Genomic DNA, 12,930 nt, shown 5'->3' with positions numbered 1-12,930 from the left:
TATTGAAGAGACTGTCTTTCTTCCAATGGATAGTCTTTCCTCCTTTATCGAATATTAGTTGACCATAAAGTTCAGGGTCCACTTCTGGGTTCTCTATTCTGTTCCACTGATCTATGTGTCTGTTTTTGTGCCAGTACCACACTGTCTTGATGACCACAGCTTTGTAGTACAACCTGAAATCTGGCATTGTGATGCCCCCAGATATGGTTTTCTTTTTTAAAATTCCCCTGGCTATTCGGGGTCTTTTCTGATTCCACACAAATCTTAAGATGATTTGTTCTAACTCTCTGAAGAAAGTCCATGGTATTTTGATAGGGATTGCATTAAACGTGTATATTGCCCTGGGTAACATTGACATTTTCACAATATTAATTCTTCCAACCCATGAGCATGGAATATTTTTCCATCTCTTTGTGTCTTCCTCAATTTCTTTCAGAAGTGTTCTATAGTTTTGAGGGTATAGATCCTTTACCTCTTTGGTTAGGTTTATTCCTAGGTATCTTATGCTTTTGGGTGCAATTGTAAATGGGACTGACTCCTTAATTTCTCTTTCTTCAGTCTCATTGTTAGTGTATAGAAATGCCACTGATTTCTGGGCATTGATTTTGTATCCTGCCACGCTACCGAATTGCTGTATGAGTTCTAGCAATTTTGGGGTGGAGACTTTTGGGTTTTCTACGTAGAGTATCATGTCATCGGTGAAGAGGGAGAGTTTGACTTCTTCTTTGCCAATTTGAATGCCTTTAATGTCTTTTTGTTGTCTGATTGCTAAGGCTAGGACTTCCAGTACTATGTTGAATAGCAGTGGTGAGAGTGGACATCCCTGTCTTGTTCCTGATCTTAGGGGAAAGGCTCCCAGTGCTTCCCCATTGAGAATGATATTTGCTGTGGGCTTTTCGTAGATGGCTTTTAAGATGTCGAGGAATGTTCCCTCTATCCCTACACTCTGAAGAGTTTTGATCAGGAATGGATGCTGTATTTTGTCAAATGCTTTCTCTGCATCTAATGAGAGGATCATATGGTTCTTGGTTTTTCTCTTGCTGATATGATGAATCACATTGATTGTTTTACGGGTGTTGAACCAGCCTTGTGTCCCAGGGATAAATCCTACTTGGTCTTGGTAAATAATTTTCTTAATGTACTGTTGGATCCTATTGGCCAGTATCTTGTTGAGAATTTTTGCATCCATGTTCATCAGGGATATTGGTCTGTAATTCTCCTTTTTGGTGGGGTCTTTGGTTTTGGAATTAAGGTGATGCTGGCCTCATAGAATGAATTTGGAAGTACTCCATCTCTTTCTATCTTTCCAAACAGCTTTAGGAGAATAGGTATGGTTTCTTCTTTAAACGTTTGATAGAATTCCCCTGGGAAGCCATCTGGCCCTGGACTCTTGTGTCTTGGGAGGTTTTTGATGACTGCTTCAATTTCCTCCCTGGTTATTGGCCTGTTCAGGTTTTCTATTTCTTCCTGTTCCAGTTTTGGTAGTTTGTGGCTTTCCGGGAATGCGTCCATTTCTCCTAGATTGCCTAATTTATTGGCGTATAGCTGTTCATAATATGTTTTTAAAATCGTTTGTATTTCCTTGGTGTTGGTAGTGATCTCTCCTTTCTCATTCATGATTTTATTAATTTGAGTCTTCTCTCTCTTCTTTTTAATAAGGCTGGCTAATGGTTTATCTATCTTATTAATTCTTTCAAAGAACCAACTCCTGGTTCTGTTGATCTGTTTCACAGTTCTTCTGGTCTCAATTTCGTTGAGTTCTGCTCGAATCTTTAACAACTCCCTTCTTCTCTTGGGTGTAGGATCTATTTGCTGTTTTTTCTCTAGCTCCTTTATGTGTAAGGTTAGCTTTTGTATTTGAGTTCTTTCCAGTTTTTGAATGGATGCTTGTATTGCGATGTATTTCCCCCTTAGGACTGCTTTTGCTGCATCCCAAAGATTTTGAACGGTTGTATCTTCATTCTCATTAGTTTCCATGAATCTTTTCAATTCTTCCTTAATTTCCTGGTTGACCCTTTCATCTTTTAGCAGGATGGTCCTTAACCTCCACGTGTTTGAGGTCCTTCCAAACTTCTTGTTGTGATTTAGTTCTAATTTCAAGGCATTATGGTCTGAGAATATGCAGGGGACGATCCCAATCTTTTGGTATCGGTTCAGACCCGATTTGTGACCCAATATGTGGTCTATTCTGGAGAAAGTTCCATGTGCACTTGAGAAGAATGTGTATTCAGTTGAGTTTGGATGTAAAGTTCTGTAGATATCTGTGAAATCCATCTGGTCCAGTGTATCATTTAAAGCTCTCGTTTCTTTGGAGATGTTGTGCTTAGAAGACCTATCGAGTATAGAAAGAGCTAGATTGTAGTCACCAAGTATAAGTGTATTATTATCTAAGTATTTCTTCACTTTGGTTAATAATTGATTTATATATTTGGCAGCTCCCACATTCGGGGCATATATATTGAGGATTGTTAAGTCCTCTTGTTGAATAGATCCTTTAAGTATGATATAGTGTCCCTCTTCATCTCTCACTACAGTCTTTGGGGTAAATTTTAGTTTATCTGATATAAGGATGGCTACCCCTGCTTTCTTTTGAGGAGCATTCGAATGGTAAATGGTTCTCCAACCTTTTATTTTCAGGCTGTAGGTGTCCTTCTGTCTCAAATGAGTCTCTTGTAGACAGCAAATAGATGGGTCCTGCTTTTTTATCCAGTCTGAAACCCTGCGCCTTTTGATGGGGTCATTAAGCCCGTTCACATTCAGAGTTACTATTGAGAGATATGAGTTTAGTGTCATCATGATATCTATTCAGTCCTTGTTTTTGTGGACTGTTCCACTGAACTTCTTCTTAAAGGGGAATTTTAAGAGGCCCCCTTAAAATTTCTTGCAGAGCTGGTTTGGAGGTCACATATTCTTTTAGTTGCTGCCTGTCTTGGTAGCTCTTTATCTCTCCTTCCATTTTGAATGAGAGCCTTGCTGGATAAAGTATTCTTGGTTGCATGTTCTTCTCATTTAGGACCCTGGATATATCCTGCCAGCCCTTTCTGGCCTGCCAGGTCTCTGTGGAGAGGTCTGCTGTTACCCTAATACTCCTCCCCATAAAAGTCAGGGATTTCTTGTCTCTTGTTGCTTTAAGGATCTTCTCTTTATCTTTGGAATTTGCAAGCTTCACTATTAAATGTCGAGGTGTTCAACGGTTTTTATTGATTTTAGGGGGGGGGGCGGATCTCTCTATTTCCTGGATCTGAATGCCTGTTTCCCTTCCCAGATTAGGAAAGTTTTCAGCTATGATTTGTTCAAATACATATTCTGGCCCTCTGGCCCTTTCGGCGCCATCAGGAACCCCAATTAAGCGTAGGTTTTTCTTCCTCAGGCTGTCGTTTATTTCCCTTAATCTATCTTCATGGTCTTTTAATTGTTTGTCTTTTTTCCTCAGTTTTCCTCTTTGCCATCAACTTGTCTTCCATGTCACTCACTCGTTCTTCAACCTTGTTAACCCTCGTCGTTAGGACTTCCAGTTTGGATTGCATCTCATTCAATTGATTTTTAATTTCTGCCTGATTAGCTCTAAATTCTGCAGTCATGAAGTCTCTTGAGTCCTTTATGCTTTTTTCTAGAGCCACCAGTAGCTGTATAATGGTGCTTCTGAATTGGCTTTCTGACATTGAATTGTAATCCAGATTTTGTAACTCTGTGGGAGAGAGGACTGTTTCTGATTCTTTCTTTTGAGGTGAGGTTTTCCTTCTAGTCATTTTGCTCAGTGCAGAGTGGCCAAAAGCAAGTTGTATTGGGAAAAGGAGAAAGAGGAGAGAAAGAAGGAAAGAAAAGAGAAAGAGAAAAAAAAGGAAGAAAAAAAACAAAAAAAAGAGAAAGGAAAAGAAAGAAAGGAGAAAAAGGGGTGGGGGAAGGAAAATCAAATAGCAAAACAAAACAAAACAAAACAAAAAAAGAACCACGGGGGAGTATCTTCTGATCCTGTGTACTTTAAGTCCCTTGGCTTCCCCTGGAACTTGTCCGTCTAGCTGGTCTTCTGGGGGAGGGGCCTGCTGTGCTGATTTTCAGGTGTTAGCACTTGGGGGAGCTGCTGTGCCCCTGCCTGGTGCAGGGCTCAGTGGGGTTGTTTACCCCGTGAGGCCGCAGGAGGAACAGCCCCAGTGGCGGGGCCAGCTCTGGAGCCCTGGATTCAGCCCCCGCAGTAGCTCCGGAGCTCTCCGTCTGCAGGGCCTGGAGGCTCCGGGGCGGGGCCGCTGATCTGCTCAGATCCGGGCAGGAGCGTCCTCGCTGTCCTGGGCCCTCCCGGCCTCTGCCTGTCCCGGGGGAGGCGGGATCCTGGGCTGTGTCCCGGTGCCCTGTGCTCCGGGGCCTGCGCTGGTGGATTCGCGCTCCAGCCCCGCAGCCCCCTCCGCGGAGCCGCCCCCGAGCCCCCGAGCTGCTCCGGTCCCGCCGTGCGCGCTGCAGCCCTTAGGAAGCTCGGCGCACTCTCCCGGGGCGCAGGTGTCTGTTAGTGTCCCGGGGAGCCCGAGGGCATCCCCGCCCTCCTGGGTCCTGCTCCACCTCCCCGCGAGCCCCTTTCCGCCCGGGAAGGTCGGTGCAGCTCCTGCGTCTCCGGGACGGGGCTCTCCTGTCCTGGGGACACTCGCCCCGGCCTCAGCCCGGCTCCTCGCAGGCCCCTCCCCCTTGGAGCCCTTTGTTTCTTTATTTCTTTTTCCCCGTCTTCCTACCTGATAGAAGCGCGAACTCTTCTCACTGTAGCATTCCAGCTGGTCTCTCTTTAATTCTCAGGCCGAATTCGTAGATTTTCAGGATGATTGGAAGGTTTTCTAGGTAATTTGGTGGAGACAGGTGATTTGGGGACCCTCCTCTTCCGCCGTCTTGCCCCTCCTCTGTATGGCAAATTTTAAAGTGGTGTTTTTTTTTTAAAAAAAAAAGACTATTTGTTAGCTGTCCTTGAAATTCACTGAGACCGCGTGAGTAAATTATGGCCAGTGAGGTAGAAGCAGAAGTGATGTGTGTAACTTCTAGCTAGTGCCCTGTAAAAGAAAGCAGGCAGCCCACTTTCCTCTTCCCCCTATCTTGCTGTTTAGAGTGTGGACAAAGCAGCAGATCACCTGTAAGCCAAATGAGGATAATTCACTAGGAATAGGGAACAAGGTAGGAGGAGCCTAGGTCCTTGGATGGCCTCGAGGAGCAGAGCTATCATCCTAGCCTGAAACCCCTTGTTTTTGGAGGACTACCTGAAAGAGAAATGGAATATCCCAGGTCTGCCATGATTATTATGTTTCCGTTATATTTAGCCAAACTATATCCTAATACTGTAGGTAAAAGGATTACTGAACAGCATTAAAGATTTGGCATACTGGAAACCAGGAATCTGTAATGTCATTCTGCAGTCATGTGACGCTATTTCATAGGGCTCAACCAGCCATCATAGGAAAGATATATTGCAGGCTTGATCTTGGATTCATTTAATGGAAGAAGAGCACAAGGAGTTTAGGATGCTTTTGAGAGAGTGCTTTCAGTAACAGAGTTCAGGCTGAGCAGAGAAGAAATGAGGCCAACAAGGAAGGGGTTCTCAATGAAATTGCCAAGCCAAGTTTCAGAAGAATGAGAGAACACAAGATATTTAAGCTAGGAAACTAGCAGTATCCCTTACAATGGATTAGTGATGTTATTATATTCTATAACAATACATTTCAGTAAATCAAGCTCTTTGAAATCCTTGTAAGACTATTCCCAGGCTTCCACTTGAGCTTGATTTGGAGGGGTGGATAAACAAGCCTGTAGGATTTCATGACAGAAACATCATTCCAGGAGGGGTCACTTCAAGGAGAAACCCAGAGTGATCTATTTCAGCTCATCAACCAGCAGCTCTAGAGAATTACAAAAACTTGCTTAAAAGTAATAATAAAAGAAAAAAGAGAAAACTATAGATTTTTTGCTTCAGAATAGTTCATCCAAACTACTGTGAAGAAAAAGACAACCAACCAGATGGCCTCAAAAGAACAGTCAAAGGCAATATTGGCCAAAAATTATGTGTATTTTAAGTAATTATAATTAATAAGACTTAATTATGAATAGACAAATGCAAAGGATTCTAACCAATCTTACCAAAAGTAATATATAAAGATATATTTGTACACAGAGAATTTGTATTCAAAACTGGGAGTTGCTTCCATAAAGGAAATTTGGGGCACTGGTGGTACGGAGTAGAAGAATGGAGATGGAGATTCAGTGGTTAGGAGACCAGCTTTTATCAAAATAATTCTTTGTGCTACTTAAATTTTTACCAGTGCATGGAGGACTTTTCAAATATGTTTTTATTGCAAACTGAAATCCTGTTACAAATTAAGAAGAATATGCTGTTTATGCTTTTTCCTTTGCTTTCTGAAGAAATGTTCTTAGTAATCTACATTTCCATATACTTAGCACTTATTTATAGTGCAGTTTCCCCCTGGAGTTACCTACCATCCGTTCAGAGGCCCAAATGTAAGCTTCCCTCCTGGAGGTGCATAAAGAAAGGAGATTATAATCTAAAGACAGCATGACAGAATGATACCATTTTCTAGCATTTTACACTTTTCAAAAACAATTCTGGCTACTAAGTCTTCACAACAACCCTGTAGTGTATGCACAAGGGTTATTTTGTAGATGCAGAAGCAAGCTTGCAGAGGTTGTCACTTGCTCAAGATTGCATAACTAGCTGGATTCAAATCCAGGACTTGTGACTCTGAGTTACTTACTGCACACTGTTGTAAGTACTGTGAGCTGTGCACATAATCACGGGGAGACCAGTGCAGTTTGAACCTGGATTTGACAATGGATGCACTATCAAATAAATAAAGCTTTTGTATATTAATCCTTGAGTTTTGGAATGTGTTAGAAGACAAATATAACTTCCACCTGGTTAAATATAGATATATTTTAAGGATTTATTTATTCATAAGAGACACAGAGAAGCAGAGACAGAGAGGGAGCAGCAGGCTCCCAGCGGGGAGCCCGGCAGAGGACTCAATCCTGGGACCTTGGGATCATGACCTGAGCCAAAGGCAGATGCTAAACCACTGAGCCACCCAGGCGTCCCTTCATCCCAATTATATTACTTTATTTTTTAAAAAATATTTTATTTATTTATTCATGAGAGACAGAGAGAGACAGAGAGAGAGGCAGAGACACAGGCAGAGGGAGAAGCAGGCTCCACACAGGGAGCCTGACGTGGGACTTGATCCCAGGTCTCCAGGATCACACCAGGCAGTGCTAAACTGCTGGGCCACCGGGGCTGCCCCCAATTATATTACTTTAGAAAGTACTTCATGTGTTGATTCATTTGAACCTCAAAACATGGCAAGTCTCGTCCCTGTTTTTGGATGAGGAAAGAAATTCAGAGAAGTTAAGTGACTTATAGAACAGGTCTGACTGTTGGTTGCAGAGCCAAGACTTGAACTTAAATCTTGTCTCCAAAAGTGATGCTCTGCCCACAATAGAATGTTGTTGCTAAAGTAGGAGCTAACACTTCTAAGTGCCTAGTTTCAAACACGGAAGGCACTTCAATCTACGCTAAATGTTTTCAAGTTTCTGTATGCACACACATACATAATTTTATACAAGTACATGAATCATATTGCATATACTGAGGATTTCTGGATTAGGCTCTCCCTTTTGTTTCATTTTTTGGTTCCCCACTCTTATCCTTCCATGTATTGTCCAACTTCAGATAACCTATGTCCACAACCTAGCATGTATTCTTCCTTTTCTATATTTTGTAAGACACATAGGTACACATATAGCAACTGTTGGTTACATAAAAATGTGAGCATATTATACACATCAGCATATTACTTTTTTATGTCCCAGTACTGTGTAGATAGAAGTCCTCCTGAGTCTCTGCTAGAGTTCTGATTCATTCCTTTACATGGCTTCAGAGCATCTCATGATGAGAATGTATCATCACGTTCAATCATTCTATTGTCAATGGCATTCACTTGCCCAGTTTTCTGCCACTATGAATAATGCCACCTCCCTGTAATGTATCCTTATGTACTGGTATGTACTGGTAGTTCGATAGCCTTGGAATAGATTCTCATAATTGGGATTGTTGGGTGGAGGGAATATATAGATTCGTGTTTAGATGATATATTTCTTTCCCCCTAAAAAGGCTCTATTACTGCAAATGTCTACTAGCAACAAGGGAGCATTTCTTTTCCTATCTTTGCCAGCAGGAATTACTGTTCTTTTTTAACCCTTCCTTGATAGATATGGACTGCTCGTTGTTACATTTATTAGCATTTCTCTGAATAGTGGAAGATTTGAGTACCTTTTCCTATGTGCTTGTTGGTTATATAGATTTGTTCTTCTGTGAATCACCTAGTCCTATCTTTTGTCTATTTTTTCATTAGGCTCCCTTTGTCTACTCAGTATGCAAAAGTCTGGTGAATATTATCAAAACTCTGTCATTTTTAAAAAAGATTTTATTTATTTGAGATAGAGAGCCAGCACATGAGTGGAGGGTGGTGCAGAGAGAAAGGGAGAAGCAGGCTCCCCACTGCGCAGGGAGCCCAATGCGGGGCTCCATCCCAGAACTCTGGGGTCATGACCTGAGCCAAAGGCAGACACTTAACCGACTGAGCCACCCAGGCAGACACCCAAATTTTTATTTTTCATTTTTTCCCCAAATTTAAAATTTGCCTGTTTACTTCTTTTGTAGTATTTTTGCTATAAGGTTTTAGTTTTTGTATATTTCAATATATCTTTTGTGGCTTTTGGTTTCCAGTGTTGGTTTAAAAGATCCAATTTCGGACCTTTCAAATGATTGTTGATTTATAATTTCCTGTTTCTTTTTCTAGAATTAGAAAAAATAATTAGTACAGGTATGTCAAATTGTCTTCATTTATTTTCTGTAACTAATTAACATGGAAAATTTAATACTCTTTTTCTTTTACCTTTGTGACTCCTTCAGCTTCTCATTTTCTTTCATTCATCTAAAAATATTATAGTCATGACAACAGATGCTGTTGAATGGCATCTACATTTACCCATGTTCAGATAGCAATTTATTAAAAAAAGAGCAATTTATTTTAAAATGGGCTGAACTGCCCCACTATAGAAAAAAGGTCTGATTAAAATGCTGTTTTTATTGAGTTTAAAGTTAACATGCTTTTAAAACTATTTTAGTGAAGATATTTGAACTATTTAATAGATGAGTTGATCTCATCTTCTACTCAGGACATGGACTACTTTCCTCTATTAACATTTATTACTTCCCTTCCAAATAATCACTTGTATTATTCTAAAGCATTAGAGATGAACAGTTTTTGTTATTGTATACTGCAGCAAAATAAGTCTTTCATCTTTACAGCTTTACCCTAGTGATATAGAAACGCCTTTCTTAAGATGTGAAAAACAACCATAAGAGAAGTTATGGCTAGTGAGATTTTGTCTTCCTCTCTTGTAATTGCACCTTGTATCATTTGCTGTCCTCAAATTGGAGACCACAGCACTAATAAGATTACTATAGGTAGCAAATGTCTGTGACTAGTGAGTAAAGGGTGATTTTGATTGTTGCTGGCACAAAAGAGGTGAACAAAAGATAGAAGGGACACAGGAAACATGTAAGGAAAAGAAAAGGGAATCTTGATATGAGAGGAATGCTTGGCTTTTCTCAGGCACATTCCTGGACACAAGGATCTACTCCTGAGCACAAAAGGCAGGGTGTTCATGCCACAAAGTCTATTTTATTGTAGGTTTTTTTTAAAGATTTTATTTATTTATTTAAAGAGAGGATGTGCTCGTGCAGGGGGAGAAGCAGAAGACGAGAAGGGGGAAAGACTCTCAGGCAAACTCCCCACTGAGTGCAGAGCCTGACACTGGCTCAATCTCATGACCCTCAGAGATCAAGACCTGAGCTGAAATCAGGAGTCAGTTGCTTAACCGACTGAGCCACTCAGGGACCCCCCCCCCACCCCGAAATCTCTTTTAGAAAGAAAAGGCCGGCTTTTAAAGTATAATAGCCTGGAAAAAAAAAAAAGTTCTCTGAGCACAACCCTGCTAAAAGCAAACTTGAGTTTTCATAGTAGCAGACAACTTTTGAGGATCTTAGAAAAATACGGGTTTCTCTAAGACTGTTTCACTTTCTGAAGGAAATAATGCTTGTCTTAGTTACAGTCCCCCTACAGATGATTCTAATCAATGTGACAGAGAAGTTTAGGTATGTATGTGTATTTTTATATAATTATAAGTAGTAATACATTTTTGTGCAAATGTTTAATATTAATATAATACTATTAATATATCCTGTTTATTAGATCTTCAAAGGCAACTGGTATAAAATCATATTAGTGCTGACTGTGGTCTCCAATTTGAGGACAGTAAATGGTACAAGGTGCAATTACAAGAGAGGAAGACAGAAAATCTCACTAGTCATAACTTTTCTGGTTGTTTTTCACATCTTAAGAAAGACTGTATACGTTTCTATATCACCAGGGTAAAGTTATGAAGAGGAAAGATTTGTTTGTAGGTACTTTCAAATAGGCATGCCTGCATTTTGTGAGAAGAAGCTACTCTCCCCTGAGGCCTCCTGATGAATCAAAGACAAAGTTCCATCAACATTCCAAACATAAGAACGATGGTTATGACCACTGTTTCCATTATTCAACACACCACCCCAAAGCATGATGGCTTAAAATAACCACCTTTTTTGTTGTGTTACTTACATGCTGTGGGGCGGCTGAGCTCAGCTGAAGGGTTCTGGTGATCAGGCTTGGGGTCCCTCATGAGGCTGCATTGAGATGGGAGCATGGCTGTGATTGGAATGTCCTCTCAATCCTCCAAGTAAGACTTGGCAAACCATTACACTCTGCCCTAGGCCAAATCCGACACGCAGCCTATTTCTGTTCTGCCGCAGGCTAAGAATACTTTTTACATTTTTAAATGGTTGGGAAAAATCAAAGGGAAAATGTTTCATGATGTGAAAAATACTGAAATTCAAATTTTGGTGTTCATAAAATTATATTGGAGCCCAGTCATGCTCACTGTTTACATCTTGTTTACAGCTGCTTCTGCACTGCAGTGGTGGAGCTGAGCAGTTGCAACTTTTGGTTGCCACATCAGAATTCCTTATACTTCTTTCTAGTCTTTACCAAAATTCACATTTTAAAAATAAGTGCTTGGAATGAAAATAATTATAACTGTTTAACTGTCAGAACTACCTTTCTTTGCTACTGCAGTGCAGCTAGTATCTATTTCCAAACCAAATTATAAGCATGCGGCTCATACCCACCAACTCCAGCTCCAGCATGGTCACTGGGCATACAATTGGAGGGCTGCCATTATTTTATTTCAAAGAGGAGAAAAAAGGGGCGCCTGGGTGTCTGTCAGTTAGGCATCTGCCTTCAGCTTAGGTCACGATCTCGGGGCCCTGGGATGGAGCCCGACTCATTGTGTGTGGGGGTGGAATCCCTGCTCAGTGGCGAGTCTGCCTCTTCCTCTCCCTGCCCCCCTGCTCATGTACTCTCTCCTTTGTGCACAGTCTCTCAAATAAGTAAATAAAATCTTAAAAAAAAAAAAGGAGAAATGAAATATTTGCTGATGTTTAAAAAGGGGAACTGGAAACAAATATCAATTCTGCCTTTACAATGTGAACCCCAAATGCCTTTCTAAACAGTAGCTGGAAAATGATGAACATGAATAGATACAATCCTTGCCCTTAAAGAGCTCCCAGTCTGGCAGACAGTTGGACAAGAAAATAGTTTGATGCAGGAATTAGTAACTGACATTTGATGAGCACAAGTATGATGGCAGCACAAAAAGGAGGCATCCAACCTGGTTAGGAAGGTCTTGGATGACTTGCTAAGGGAACTGATGGTAAGGAAGACAAATTGGATTGGTCCAGAAGCCTTCCCAGGTGCCTACCTTGGGCCTGATGGAGATGTCACTGCTTGTTCCCCCAGCAACCTGCCACAGTTGATAATGCAGTGACCTTTATTGGCATACTCGTTCATCTTCCTCCCCAAACTGGGAAATTCCTTTCAAGGCATAAACTGTGTTGTTATTGCATCTACAGTGCCTGCTGTACATTTATAGTGGCTCTGCATAAGAACGATCTGATAAATGAATATGCACAGGTTTCTAGGATGATGAAAAGATCCCTTCTCTAAGATAGGTTAATGTTTAAAGACTGTCACGTAGGTCTATGCCACGATATATTACCAAAAAAACCTGTACTGGTTAGTGTTTCAAGTGCCAATACCAAGCATTAGAGGCAGGAACAGGGTCAGGAACCATGAGGATGCAAAAGCAGATAAGACATAATCACTGTTCTCTATAAACTCAGTTTAAACTGGAGGTCTCATAATCCCTGTCTACATCTAAACCAGAATAGCCTTTCCTTTGCTTACAGTTTGGAAGTCTACAAATCTCTTTTGAATAAAGGCCATACTTAAAAAAATAAAAAAAGGAAAACCTTGATCAAGTTAGTAAGAAGGCTAATCTTTCGAAATATTTATGTGTTTTCCCCTTCATTTTAAAACTAGAGGGAGGGCAGCCTGGGTGGCTCGGCGGTTTAGCGCCGCCTTCAGCCCAGGGCCTGATCCTGGAGACCTGGGATCAAGTCCTGCATTGGGCTCCCTGCATGAGCCTGCTTCTCCCTCTGCCTGTGTGTCTCTGCCTCTCTGTCTCTCAAGAATAAATAAATAAAATCTTAAAAAAAAAAAAAAAAAAAAAAAAAACAAAACAGAGGGAAATGGAAGGAAGAGAATTTCTTCCTGAATTTTATCTTACCTTTTCCTCACTAGTCATCCTTAGCACCTTTCCTGGTATGTAATATATGTATAATGAACAGATGTTTACAATAATAAAATTGTTCTTTCCTATATATAGCAGTATCACTTAATATTTGCCACTATCCAGGAAAAAAAAGCTTCTATGCATATCCTCTAAAAT

The sequence above is a fragment of the Canis lupus genome, chromosome 24 (genome assembly GCF_048164855.1).
Source record: "Canis lupus baileyi chromosome 24, mCanLup2.hap1, whole genome shotgun sequence".
Lineage (NCBI taxonomy): Eukaryota > Metazoa > Chordata > Mammalia > Carnivora > Canidae > Canis > Canis lupus.
The sequence above is the reverse complement of the archived record's forward strand: the minus strand, read 5'-3'. Positions refer to the sequence as shown.